The sequence below is a fragment of the Xiphophorus hellerii genome, chromosome 1 (assembly GCF_003331165.1).
Source record: "Xiphophorus hellerii strain 12219 chromosome 1, Xiphophorus_hellerii-4.1, whole genome shotgun sequence".
NCBI classification, from domain to species: Eukaryota; Metazoa; Chordata; class Actinopteri; order Cyprinodontiformes; family Poeciliidae; genus Xiphophorus; species Xiphophorus hellerii.
The window spans coordinates 20798117-20813847 of NC_045672.1; the positions used below are offsets into that span (position 1 = coordinate 20798117).

The window sequence follows — 15731 nt, forward strand, 5'->3', positions numbered from 1 at the left end:
GCAGAAGAGTTTCCTCTGGTTTCTATGCTTCAGGATAACAGAGTCTGCTCAGCTTCCTCATTGGAAGATTAGTGATGGCTTTACATTTTCTAAAGTTCTCTTATCAAAGAAAAATTTGCATAACAGAAGAATCTGTGCTTCTTTTTATAATTTTTTCTGCATTACAACCTTGAATCTATTTCAGTGGTATTTTGTATAACAGACAAAGTAGCACAAAATTATGGAGAAGAACAAGGACATTTCCATTCAAATAAGTCTGAAAATTGTGCTATGTATTTATAATATATCTCCCCAAGTCTATTTATTGGACAGATTTTGATTTTACTTACTTTCTTGCTTCCTTCACTGAGATGAACACATTAAATTTTTGTAAAAGACTAAGAAAAAAATGTGCGTCCATACAGCAGGATGCAGCAATGCACTGTAGCACAGAAAGCACTTAGCCTGGTATGGGATGGCAACAGAAGTGAACCAGTAATGAAGATGAAAGTCATTCAATTTACTTGTGATAAATGTAAGAAACACTAAATAGCTAGCCAGTTTACCAGCTTGTTACCAGTATCCTCAACCACCTTGAGTCGCAGAACACACTGAAGAAGTCTCAAACTTTTACATGACAGAAACATCCAGGAAGAAAAAAAAAACCTATATAGAATATACAAGATTAAATAGTGCTGGCCACCACGGTGTAAACAACAAAAACATTTTGAATGAGATTCAGCCTAAGAATATTATTGTCAAACTCAAATCTCCTCCTGCTTTGAAATATTTCTGCCCAGATGTTGAGACACTGCTTGGTATTCTACATTGCTCCATTTTTCTATTCCTAAACACACTAACACACACACACGCACACAGCCCACTGTGTGTAATTCAGCGCAAGCAAAGCACAGTCAGGTAATTGTTACCTAGCAACCAGCCAGTGCTGACGACCATGATTATGGTCCCTGCTAGGCAAGCAGAAGTCAAATTGTTAAAGGAAAAACAGATACAACAGCATTCTCTCTCGTTCCCTTTCGCTCTTTACTGCAGCAACACACAGTGTCACACTTAACATAAATAAACATTTCTATTATGTTTCTATAAATGTATTCTCTGTTGCTTCCTTTTGATTTATACAACCCACACACAAGTAAGGATAAATATGTAACTTATATGTTAGCATTTGTACTCATCTTCTTGTCAGATTTCCTGTCTCAGACATTTTCCCAGAGATAAATACCCTTGTCAGGAACAACCTCCTCCTGCAGGCATGTAAAGTGAGCATTGACTGGGCCCCCCAGGTGTCATGCTCCATCAATGAGAAAGTCATCAAATATTCAATATTTATGTGGATTAGGACTGTGGGGATCACGTAATACAATCACCCCACTGTGTTGCAACTTTGCTTTTTTTTGGTTGTGAAGATAAAGGCTTATCTGATCCATTTTCATTGCTCTTAGATATGCCTAAAGATTAGTTTTAATATGTATTTATTATAAAACTAAACTTTACAAAAGCTCCACCAGTATCTTATATGACACAGTCATATAAGAAATTCAATCATCTGTTTTCCATGTCCATCTATGAAGATCCTGTTCCTGATATGATGATTTCTATTGATCTTCCCACAAGGAATACTTGGGAATACATAAGGAATACTTGGGTGACACAGGCTTGCCGTTAATTAGCTTAACAGTTGCGTATAAAAAGCCTTAGGAAGCTCATAAAGCAATTGCATGATTGGTGCATTCTCAAATAGATAAAGAGCAAAAATCTGGTTCATCATTGGGTTCAATTTCCAGATAGCTAAAAGTGCCAGTTCAGCTGTTCAAAGAATGATGTGCCATTGTATGAACCTTGTGAATCTCCAGCTTTTATACTGCGTAGGGAGACGGTGGATTCTGGGGATTAACGTATTTTGGTGTGAAATGTGTGAATTAGAAGCAGAATGAACACAACACTTTGTGAAGATACTGCTGGCAAGAGAGTGCCATTACTCACAGCACAATAAGCACAGTACCAATATGAAATGAGAGCCAACCCAGAGAGGAAGAAAACATTACTTCAAAACCAACGTAAAACCAATTATGATCAGACCTAAAAAGGTATGTGTGAAAGTGGCTTATTTGACAACAATCCTACCAGGAATGATGGACAAAAATTGCACCTATTAATAAAACTGTTCACTGCTAAAGGCTTGTGAAATGTTGACCACAACATTTGACTAAAGTCAAAAAATATAGTTTAAAATACAATTCTACCTATTACTTTGGCTATAACACAATATAATGTAAAGTTTGAGGAAAGCAATAAAAAAAGAAACATGTATAATATCAGTAATGTTTTGCAGATTCAAATAATCCTGACTGAGCTGAAACAGAAAAAAGTTTATTCTGACAGTGAACAAAAAGAGTGTGTGTCTTTTTATACACTGTATGTAAACTTGTAGCTTAGTCCTGACACAGAACCCTGAGGGACTTCACTTGACAGGCTGATTGAATCTGACATGATCGGGTTGACATGAACACTGAAGGCTTTGTTTGAAAGGTAAGACATACAGCATTGAAAATATGACCCAGATATCTTAATTAGATTTTGCAGCCTATTTATTAAGGCATTTTGATTGACAGTGTCAGAACTGAGGTACAGTCTTACAAAAGACTGCAGCCATCAATATCACTTGATATTCTATGTGGAGGAGTTTAGGATAATCTTATCTGAAAATTATGAACAAATAGGTAAGTTGTAGTATCAGATGTGAAGGAAAGTGATGGTGAAGCGTTTTTGACATATTTTCTCATGTTTCTGAAAAGCAAGGCAGATACACAGCCATGTAATAATGTAAATAAGAGACTGGTGGGTAATTTCAATATGCTATGTTGAATGAAAAAAAAACACTTGTTCAATAGCCATGTTTAACATTTTTGGTACTGGCAAGTAGAACAATAGAACTGCAAGAGAAAAGAGAAAAATACAGCCACCTTCAATTTCTAGGTTTGATCTTTTAGTCAGTCAATGCATGTTTTTTTAAAGTTTATCTTAAAACATAATAGTCCTACAGAAGACTGTTCACGTAGAAAAGATGTGAAAGCTGATAGAGATTCATCTGTGTCCTCATAACACAATACTTTATAATGGAGGCTGACAATGAACCAAAAACTCTAAAATTCCTCCATCAGAAGGCTATAATGCACCAGAGATATTAATGCATTGTGAGGTGGTTCCTAAGAACTATTTGCAGAAAGCTGGTGAAATACTGCATGTGGCAGGGATTGGTGCTTTTCAGGCTTGATGATGCAGAATGGAGCTGTGTGAGGATGTGAGGCCTCTGTCCTCTTACAGATAGTACATGATGAGAGAGAAAGAGAGAGGCATGGATTTAACCCAAATAGGAGTGGATTATACACATCCTCCATGCTTCCAGTCGGCATTACATAACCTTAAATCTAGTTATGCATCCCTGTCTCATTTTAGAAGAGGGGTTGGAGGGAGCTGAGTGCAATCAAACATCTGAACACAAACAGTTACACATTTCCTCCCACATAAACATGCACAAAACACATCCATGTGATGAAGCTGTGGTTTTAATTGGATGGGATTTCATAATGGCGGACAAAATTAACATTTTGACAGGATTTAAACAACAAAAAAGATGATTAGAAAGAGCTCAAGCATATGTGAGTAGCTGCCTCAAACATCAGCAGCTGCAGTCTGTAGTACCACACAGCAGCTGTTCTCAAGTCATCGCTGCTGCCTGTCCATCATGACTCGAGAAATAAACCTGCACGTGGCTGTATGTAAAAGAAACAGCTTAAACAGAAGTGGCTTTCATTTTGGGAAACGTCCACATCTACGTGTGCTTCCTGTGTGTGTGTGTGGGGGGGGGGGGGGGGGGGGGGGGGGGGGGGGGTGTAAAACTCTTTTCAGCTGCTAATTGGGATTCTTCTGCCGTCCTCAAGCTCAACACTGCCCTCTGTGTCTTTAAGCCTCATGACTGAGAGGTCTGCTTCATGTAGACGAGTATCTATGGCAACACAGAGTCAGCCAATGACTGTCTCAAGCTGTGTGGTCATAATTGTGTGCTGCCCCCTAGTGGCTGAGTTCACTGTTAATTCAAAACCTAAACTTTCTGAGGTTTCTTTGAATGGACAAGGAAGATGGATTCACTTGGAGTACATATGAAAATAAAACATTGCTTTAAGATGTTCATGAAAATGTTTCTTTTTATTTTTTTAATTGGATTTACTTTTTAATGTTTTGGATTAAAAAAATCTGCATCTCAATAAATATGAATATTTATTTGATTTCAGTAATTTAATTCATAAAGTAAAAATCATAGAATATATTGATTCATTGCACACAGAGTAATATATTTCAAAAATGTTTTTGTTAATTTTAATGGCCTATAGCTAAAGAAAACATAAAATTAGGTTTCTTCAAAAATCCCATTGCATATACATTAAGATCAATAAAGGACAATTTTAAACCCAGAAATATTTTATTTTTCATGGCCTGCCGACTTGACAGTTGTCCAGCAGACAGTCTTTGATAGTTGGAGGGTAAGACACAGAAGGTTACTGCTGAAGCTGCTGGTTTTTCACAGAATGCTGGATCCAAGCACATTATGGACAGCCAAGTGGAAGAAAAAAAGTGTGGTAGAAAAAGTTGCACAAGTAACTGCACCAGTGAAAGGGGTCATGAAGCAAATCCTTTGTAAGAGGCAGATGGAGCTCCACAAGGCGTGGACTGCAGGTGGAGTCAGTGCTTCAATAGCTGCCACACAGACATATTAAGAACACACTCTGTTAACGCCTTTTTGTTTACCAATGTTCTCTAACAAACCTCCAAGGCCTTTACAGAACAGATGAATTCATAATGATTAAATATATATTGACGCAATTTATTTCTTAGGTGACTTTTGAAATTTATTGCTTCTACTGGATTTTATTTAGGGCCATGATTGTTAAGGTTTGCTAAGAGAACTTTGAAATATTGTTTCTTATGGCTGGAAGAAAGAAGAGTCATATTCCTTTTCTTGTTTGTGAGTTCTTACAGTCTGTTCTTGACACATTATCTTAGCATACCATGGATTCTACAGATGGATCAAATCTCTATTCAACACCTCCCAGGAGGTGAACTACAAATGCATACTACACATTTCAGATTTTCCATTTAAAATGTGTTATAATGCATGTATTCCTTGCATATATTTTGTTTTGTGGTTTGGTTTTTTTTTGGCAAATTTGGTGTCACATTCACTTTCCTGTCTTTGACCTTCCAGACTGCCAGGTCTGGGTCAGGCTAGACCCTGGTTCAAATATTAGTAAAAGCAAAATTCATCCAGAATGTAAAGGCCCAGATATTTCACAAGCCTGTCTGTTATCACTTTCTGATTAGGTGGGCTCCACTGTGTCTGCATCCTTCAGTCTGTTGAGGGGCTTTGGCACAGTAGGGCTGTTTCAAATTAAAATCAAAGCTTTTCTGTCACAGTTCACATGTACTAAACCTTTTATAAAACAAAACTCATCAAACCTCGTGTTTAAAGTTCCAAACAAGTTAGGCAAAAGTTTCTGATATCCGGAGACTGCTAGAATGCACAGCAAACAAGTGCTAAGTCTGTGTGTTTAATACTTGAAATTTTAATAAATCAGTACAAAATAAGTCAACATTTCTTTATTTAAATTAATATTTTTGATGCACAGTCTGCTATCTATCTTTTTAATTAACAAATTAGCATATTTTGACAATTGAAAAAGTTTTCTCAAATAAAGACTCTTGATGTACAAAATGATCACTCATACCACATTTCCTCACTATTACATCTATTTTAGTATTGTTATTGTGCTCTACCTAATTCACTCCATGAAAATCACATGTAGGAAGCTTTTCATTTTGCTTGGGTTTCTGGACATTCCAGAAAAAGTTCCAAGTGTTTCAGGTGAATTTCTCCAGCACAGTTAACACTGTGCTGGAGAAATTCACCTGAAACACTTCAAACTTTTTATTTTACTTCTCCAGAATTATCTGACTCAATACATTTGGCTATAGGTACTCAGTAAACATTGCTGAGAAAATATTTGCTGAACACATGAAGTTACTTTTGATTTTACTTATCAAAGATTTGCCTTGTAACTTGGTTTATTTGCAGTTCCACTTGTGTGAACAAAACATACAAAGAGATTTTCACCTTCTGTTTTATAAACTAAGCTTTACTTGGAACACTGAATATTATTAACTGGTGTTGCAGTAAAGTAATGCTACACTTTCTTTGGTTCTTTTTCACAAAGATCTTGGTTGTGCTTAGACTGAGCGTGCCGTGAAAATTACATGAGGTTGGGTCTCAAAATAGTTGCAACTTTGAGAACCACATTAAAATTTGTTTCTGTAATTTCATTAAGCCGCCTTAGGTTTTTAATTTACTTCAACTGTTCATGCTTTTGTCTTTAAAGACAACAGATTAATCATTTTGATGGATATGCAGTGGTCAGACTTTCACAAATGTTCAGTTTTGATATAGTTCTTGATTTTAATTTGAGTCGATTCGGATTCTCTAAGGACGCCAACGCACACAAACTCATCTGTGTAAAGTCTGTTCTAATCAGCAGTTTTAGCAGTAGCAGTTAGAATTAAACAAAATATGCATCAAAGAAATATTGGTAATCTGAATTTCCTTTCACTGTTTGTCAATTAATTTTCAAATTAGTGGACATTTTCAATTTTTATGCATTTAATGAAAAATAAATTAATAATTTCAGATTTATTTAGAATTTAATTGAATAAAATTATGATAAAACATAATGATAATAAAAATGTACTTAGATTTATTTAACCTAGTTATCAATCAGAGCTCATGAAGGAATCAATCATGTAAGTTTAGATCAATCTTTAAATAATACTAATAGTCAATTTAGTCTCGCATCATTATGCAGTTTGTTCTAATTCTGGTCATCTATGCACAGAGTATTTTAGTTATTTTTTGTAGCTATCCTTTCAAATATGAACATTTATTTTTTACTATTAATTTGATTGTCTATCAGTTTGTTTTTTTTCTTTTTACATCATGCTCATTTTATATGACCACAAGCTTAACCCTCACTACTGTTCGAGGACAAATGTGTATATGTGTGAGCTCAAACCGAGAACAAAGAAAAGGAATTTCCTTCAGGGGACAAATAATATTGTATTTCCTTGGGCTGATTTCAAATAATAGGAACCAAGAAGGAACTGGAAATGCTGGTTCTTAAAACAGTAAATCCCATTGTTTCTGCAGCTTCCTTTGGTTCTCAGGACATCCTGTCAGTCTACACGGAACACTACAGTTACAGATGAGAGCATTTAACTCTGCATTATCTAGTAATGTAAGGAGGGGCCGGCTGAGAGAGGTGAAGATCAAGATGGAGGCAGGAGGTGATTTAATCAAAAGCTGCTGTTCTCCCTGAAAGGCTTCACTCTGCACTCTCAGACTGATAAAGTACCTACAATCTCCTGCTATTACACAGTCATTACTCAAACGGAGAGATTTTGTGACAGCTGATACAGAAGATATAACGGTAATGATATTAAGCATGGTGCTTACTTATGTCAATTATAAATTAAATCTCTGTGTTTCTGTTAAACACATAGACCTGCTTGCACATACAAATTGTAGATAGAGGAGTGGTGTGCTTAGCATCACCTACACATGCTCACCTCTAGCAGGCGCTGTCTTTGCTACTGTTTTAGAGCCCTTCAATCAGAGTTGAAATAATCACAGAGTGCATCAGTATAAGGCTCTGGACCACATCTCTCCTGCCTCTTGCTATAATTACCTCTACGCAGCCACACCCAGAACGCCTTTCATGATGTTTTCACTGAGATCCCTCTTTTACGTGAGGCTGGGGTGCATATAGAAAACAGGCACGTTATCATCTGACATGCTCGTGCTCAGCAGAACTAAAAATGTCCACAGCTCAAAATTGAAAATTAGCATACATTTGATGTTACTTCAAACAAAAATGAACATGAAATTGAAGTTTTATTATCACAGAAAGGTTTGGACTTTTAAAGGCCAATTATCATCATGTTTCAAAGCCAATTAAGTATGAAACCCAATTGGTGTTTTTGTTCTTCAAAGTGAACAAGCAGTTTCCAAATACATTTTTTGACACAAAAGGAACCTTCTGAGTAGCACTCAAATTCTGAAATGTATTTCCACAGATGGATGAACACATTGCATCTGTAACAGCACCATCTTGAATCCCGTCACTGTCTATGATTGTAAACACAGAATGGATGACACACACCTTTTTAATTGAATGGATGTGCGGCCACTTTTGGGTGACACAGAAAAGATTAAATGAGCACTTTTACTAGGAAGAACATCTGTGCAGTGAGAGTGGAGAGTCACTGTGGGTGTAAACAAGCTAAAAATGGATATATATCATTCAGATTTCATAGACGCTGTGAAGTAAGACTTCTAAGAGTCGGCACAAGACTGAAAACATTTTCTATGTATAATAGTGAATAATAATTTGGGAGGGAAAGTATTTCTAAACTGATCAAGTTAGTCCAAAAGAAGTAGTAGTGAAAATGTCAGAATACATACAGAAAAAAATATATAAAGCCACAAGTTAAATTGAATATAAAATAAAACAAGTAGTAACCCTTAAAGCTTTAAAGTGTATGGATAGTATCTAAAGTTCATATCTCTTGAAGACAAGAAAGAAAATTTAGCAAAGACCTGATGCGGCACCTGAGGGATGAATCTTTGTCAAACTGATCCATTTACTGCTCAGTGATATTTCATTTGAAATTACCTCAACATAAGGGACAATCTACAAGCAATTCTGAAGGTAGAAAACTGTGCATGACAAATCCTGAATACCTGGGCTAAAAATTACATCTGTACTTTGAGGACATGATACTTTACAATTGAAGATGAAAAAGAATCTGCTGTTTTTGACACAACCTATTTTATTTTGAACAGATTATTAACGGTTGTGGCTGCAGTGGTATGTTCAGGACAGTACTGACCCGGTTCTGCTGTGCTGCTGAGTCAGTGTCAGCAAAGCATGATGGGAAAGCATGCTTGATGGAAGAGTCACAGACAAAAGCATCATCAGACAGACAGAAGCATACACAAAGGCAAGCGGAGGAAGTATGTTTCGCTCCAGTGCGCTGCATCTGTTCATTGCTAAATATATCCAAAGGAACCCAGGCTGCACAATCTCTTTTCTCCATGTTGCAAGCTGACTAGGCCAAATGTTAAGGGAAGAAAAAAGAAGGCAAGAACAAAGAAGGCTAGTGCAGTTTTTAAAGACTTGAAGAAGCAACGCAAGCCTCTAGGTTGAATCATTTGGAAATCATCCTAAACAAACAGACAGAAATTAAACCAGACAAAAAAAGGAAACGTATTCGTGTCAAAAACAGCAATGCCAAACTCAACATCTTCCAAATACTGTAACAGGATCTCAATTTATAGCCACTGGTATCGCTTTAAAAAGTGTGGAAAAACAGTTCTTGTGTCATGTTTCCAAAGAAAATGGAAACAAAGACCTATTTTTACAGTGTCCATTGTACTAATTTTTCTCCCAGGGTCAACACGTGCAGGAACACTGAAGCTTCCAGCAAGCTGAATCCTTCCTGTCACTAATGGAAAACATAGAGCTACAGCTGATGCATAAGAGTGCCATCATTTTTAACTGGCTGCCTCTGTTAAATGTCACTGTCTGTCTGGCTGTCACACAGAAAAGGCCCTTCTGTCATTAAAGCACTCCTTTCAGAGGTTCCAACATCCACAAGCAATGAGAAGGAGAAGAGATTCACCTCCCCCTTCTCAAGCAATTCTTCTCTATGGAAAAACTTTTACCTTAGGCTTTAAAGTGTCATCACCAGCTAGCTCATATGATGAAACACAATAAAGACACAAGACATGATTATTATCCTATTACATTTGAGCTGTGGTTTATGTGCATTTGAATGAAGGATGGAAAAGGAAGCATAGGTCCGCAGAGGACGCTAATTGTGGGTTGTGATCGAAGAAGATCTGAATGATGTTAATGCAGTTCGCAAACAAACCAGCGAAGTTAAAAGACCAGTTTAGTGGTAGTGCATCTCTGAGGCCTGTATGTTGTTAAAACTATAATAACAGGATATGGAACACCACGGTTAGGTAGCCGTTTGAAACATGAAGCCATCCATCAGATATAAAGAGCCGTGAGCAAGGAGAGAGCTAACAAACAAGAGACCAAAAGGGGAATTTATTAAATCAATCTGTCATGTGAAGAGTCTTAGCATGCTGCCTTATAGAAGTTGAAGTTGAATTTTATCTCAAGAAAAAGCATTACTTTAGAATGCCAAATTAGCATTATTGTTATAAATAAAAAGCCAAAAAACTTTTGGGCTGAAAGAGACTGTAATAATTTCTATATATTTCCATACAGTTTAAAAGAAATGGAGCACAGACAGATGGAACTTAAATGCAGATGTGATCCATTTACAGTGAAGCCCACATCTCAGTTTTCATCAAAACTGACTGCGGATAGAATGAAAACACAATATGCTGACATCTGGAAAGCAACATAGAGAAGATTGGAGAGAGAATCATAAAAAGCCAGAATTCTACTGAGTACAGATGCACTGATCAGACTTAGGGTGTATCCTGCATCTTGACCAATGACTGTCAAACAAATGGTAAACAATCTTATATTTAATGTAGTTAAAATACATCTTGGACAGGTGACATGTTGTCTAATCTACCCAAGGAATGTTGAGAAACTACTTTCAAATATTTACTAAATCCCTAACAGGAGCCATTTCAACTTCACATGGATCCTCAGTTTCAGACTTAAGATTAATACACAAGGATGTAATGTCTATTCACATTCCTATGATGAACCCATGAAAAAGAATCATCAGCTTAAAATATCTGTTCTTTAAAATGTAGAAACCACAGATTTCCCTTTGTAGCTTGGAAGACATCCGATATGTCATTAAATGAGGAACACAGGCACAGACCACAAGAGGAGAAAGAACATTTTAGAAGAGAGGGGGTCATTATGCTGCTGGAGCAGCAATCTGTAATGGGGAGTAGTTGTTACAATACTATGAAAAATAAGATGAGTTTCTGTCTTTGTTTTCTACTTTTTACTTCATCTATTCTCTAAGAATTACCAAGAACCTTAACAGAAACCTCATCACACTGTAGTTTTCTTGTCTGAGGATTTAATTTTTGTATGAAAAAAACTCCAGAATCTGGTACAGCAAGAAAACATTGCTTTAGCATAATCATTTTTATTATTCATTTCAGTTTTAGTTATACACATTAGCCCTGTTGAGATCCACAATATAATCCTCATGAGGGAGTTGTTCAAACAAATGTGGCAAACTAAAGTTGCTAAGTATATGGGACATCAGTATTTACATAGTTTATATAACTGATGCACAGCAGTCGAAACAGTGACCCAATAGCTATATTACTTAATGTAAAACTACACCATGCTTACACTATGTATGCGCAAATAAGAACTCACTAATTTCAATGTGTCAAATTATGTGTGTTTTCTGAAGTATTCAGCCAACAACATACAAAATTACATATAAAGGGCTTTATATTCCACAGACACAACTTCATGTTTTTCATTCTGACACAAAAAAACATGTTTAGATATACTAAGATAAGAAATGCAACAGCAGCTTTAACAATATTTTTTTGTAGGATTTAGTATAATCAAGCTTTTGTTATATTCACTAATACTCTTATAGCTATGGCTACATGAATGTTAAAACAGATTAATTATCCCCTTCCTTACATCCTACAAAGCAGTAGCAAGAAATCCACCCAATCTGCCAGTAGACATCAAAATGAATGGATCGTTTCCAATGCTTACTGAGCCATATTCAAATCAGCAACCAGGTCAAGATCCAACATAGAAAAAGTGTATTTATTGAAACCAGAAACATTTACCTTGTGCTATTTTTTAAATTGTTTCTGTTGAAACTATTATAAACAAGCCACAAGGAAACTGCAAGATGGGAAGCAGACTTTTTCACCACACATTCAACACAAAATTAAACCCCAAAGTAAACCAGAACACCACATAAGACCTACATAATCATTGGGAAAATGCTGACAGACTGACACTTTCCACAAGGGAAATAAGCCACAAAAGACAGAAGATGGTCAGTCACAGAGTCCTCTATCCAAGCATGTTAAAGGGAAATTTTGGGAAAGGAAAATGACTGCGGTTCCTTCTTTATTGTTTATAAGTAACTCTATAAAGAAATTAAACCCTGAACCACAGAACCAACAGCAAACCACAGGCATCACAACACTAAAATACATCCCTATGTGTGCAAAAAGTTTAAGAGACAAGTTTCTCTTTTTCAGTTGAATTACTGAAATTAATTCATTTTTCAACAATTTTACATTTTATTTAGATTAACCTGCATACGTGTACAACTAGCGTATATGTCAACAAGGCATCTGGCAATTTGAACCGCCCTTAAAGATGGTCACCAGGTTTAGGGGGGATATGAGCAGTCACAAATTTCACTATAATGTGAAATTTGACCACACTTGTTCAGAGCTGCATGTTTGTGTTGCTTTTTTTTGTGTCGCTGTTATTTTCACTCTTTTTATATGTTTTAATTCTTTTTTCCCCATTGGCAACAATTGTTGCCTTGTATTAAAAACATTTTCACTGACATAAATAACTTATCTTGCAAGATAAAATCCTTGGGATAAAACAAATCAACATCACAGTTAGTAATTCATTAGATGGTGTAACACAGATTACTGTTATCAAAATTAAAGAAAGCATTAAATCCACTCTGCTAAACCAAATGTGTTTATGTCAGTGAAACCATCTGACGCAAAAGATGCACTATATTATACAAAAATAAAAAAGAATGCTTTATGCAAATGCTGTTTAGTTTTTACACAAGATTTTTTTTTCCATTAAATAATCCCTCTTTCAAGTTTTTCCCTTGTCCTCTGTGTCGTCCCCACTTCCCCAAGACCCCCTACTTCCTTCAAAAAAGCCAGATGCTGCAAACTTCAGATAAACAGCTGCAGCTCGAGGTCAGTCCCTCCCCAAAAGAGCCAGAGGCATGCAAACAGTCCCATCCCATGTGGTTATGTACTGTATATCAGTTGTAACTCTGACAAACAGCAGAAACAGAGATGTGCCTTTCAACATCTTCTAACACTGCCTAAAAATACTTATTTGCGCCTGCCCTTCTTTTTAAAAATCAGTCATCTGGAGATATTTTGGTCAGAATGCTCCATTTGCAGTGACAGAGTAGTGATTAAACACACTGATGTACTATCTACAACCTCAGACTGAATCTCTATATTAGGAACAGGGCTAAATATAAAATACTAGAATTCCTTTTTTCTCTCTATTTCAGAGAGCTTGATGTGCTTAAGTTGGTTTAGTTTGAGTATGTAAAGGCACAACACAGAGATGAGCCAGTTGAACAAGGTGTGTTTGAAAAGTCAAAACGAACAGCTGCTACAGGAAAGCAATTTTAATTATCGTAACTTTATGATTCACAACAGGTGAGAAATGGAAAATGACTACTATTAATTACAGTAATTAACTAAAAAAAAATAGACTTTTAGCTTGTATGAAGGCCTAAATAGAGCTAGATACTGGTCATCACCTGAACAGCACTTTAGTCTGATATGATTATCTTTATGAGATGTGTTCTCATCCCTTGGAGCATTTTAGGACACCTTTACAAATAGTGAATCAATTAAATAAAACATTTTACTACATGAAGTAAGCTATGAAAAAAAAATCTAAAAAACTACCATGTTGTTTTCAATGAGGACCATTATTCACAGGCAAAGACAACATGGGACAGTGGTTAGCTTTCCTAAGAGTGGTCGGCTTACTAAAATACACAAAAGAACCAAGAACATCATTTAAAGCACTACAGGCCCCTCTTGCTTCAATTAGGGTCAGTGTTTATGGTTTAAGGAAGGGTTGGGGAGCAATGGAAGAAACCATTAGGGTAGCCTTGTCTGTCATTCAAAACATTTCTGCAGTTAAGTCTGGTCTTTGACAAAGAATGTTTTTGTGATGGGGATTGAAACAAGAAAAATGTACTACTAACAGAAATAACTGTGGGGAAAATGTTTTTATTCTATCATGAACACAAATAAAAATAATAATTAAGGCTGCACAACAGAGTTGGACAGAATCTGATGGCAGTAGATACTCAAACTGGAGACAAAAAGAACTTGCCAAAATGCTAAAAGTCACAGAGAGCAATGATGAGAAAGAGAAGAAGAAAATTCACATATCATGACTGATATTGCAATACCAACATTATCGCCATCACATTTTCTAATATTGTGCAGCCCTAGTATTATTAAAAGATTACATTCTCTTTGAAGCTGTATAAAATTCTTACATTTACCAGATTAAACCTAGACTTGGACTAGGTTATTACCTCAAAGCTGCAATGTGGCTCTGTGTTCAAACAGAACTAAAATATGCAATAGTGTCAAAAAAAAACAACAAAAAAAACAGTAAAACGTCAGTTAACAAGTAACTATCCTCTGAGTGATCCTTGCTAAGATACCAAACACATGGGAATTTGCTGAGAGATGCATTCTTTATATTTCCTCTGTATTTGAAAATACATAGATGTACGTATGTTTGACTGAAGCAGCTGCAAAACGCTGCTGGTCTTTAAACCTCTTTACACCACGTCAGTCATTCAGTGCTGGGATCTTCTTTCCTTACACACTGTGGCTAATTGAGAACACCAGAAATGGAACAGACTTCAAATATCTTAACAGTGATGAGAATAACAAATGGGGAAAGGTGGTTCCTGCAAAGCTGCTTTGATTTAGATAAGGCTTTCTTCCATCTGACAAAACCTGCAAATTTATGACCGAGAATAGAGGAGCCAGTGTGGGCACTGGAACAAATCCCAAATGCACTGTTACACAAAGTTAATACGGGTGTTTGACTGTTTGTCTTCACCTGTTCAGTCATCAGTCCTGTGGTGGGATTTCACTTTTCCCACCATGTTTAAGTTGAAAAAAGGGGAAAAGATTCTGCTGATCCAAACTTGGCTCCTATCTACCTATATAGATATATAGGAGCCAATTATATATATATATATATATATATATATATATATATATATATATATATATATATATATATATATATATATATATATATAAATAAAAGGTGGTTCCTGCACCACCTTTTATAGATAGGGTTAGGTCAAACACTATTTCTACCATGGGAGAAGTATTGTTTGCAGCAACAAGCTGCAGATTTTCTATCATTCTGTTGTGGAGAGTGCGATCTCTTTTCCCATCATTTATTGGAGCAGCAGCATCAGAGCCAGGGACTTATAAAGGCTAAGCAACCTGATAAAGAAGGCTGGTTCTGTTCTGCGGACTATTCTTTAAAATCTGGAGATTATTGTCCAAAAAACTGATTCTTCATGAAATCGAGAGAATCCGGCACAACCCTGTGCATCATTTTCACGACACTGTTATACAACAAGACAACGTCTTCAATCAGAGGCTTCTACAGAGTCACTGTAATACAGGCTGCTATAGGAAATCCTTCCTGTCCATAAACTTCAGAATCTACAGTTTTTGGAGCAAATTACATAATATGAGTTACAGCAATATTTCATTTGAATTTGTGGCACACTGGTTTAATTCCACCATTTAAATCAAGTGTGTTGTAATCTGTAATTATGTATCTTTTCATAATTAGAAACAAAACAAAACA

At 36.1% G+C, this 15731-nt stretch overlaps 1 protein-coding gene across 19 annotated transcripts in view; it reads right to left on the minus strand.

Moving 5' to 3' along the window:
• Positions 1–15731, minus strand: part of LOC116707478 (membrane-associated guanylate kinase, WW and PDZ domain-containing protein 1-like) — a 105570-nt gene that overhangs the window by 76235 nt on the left and 13604 nt on the right. The window lies entirely within an intron of this gene.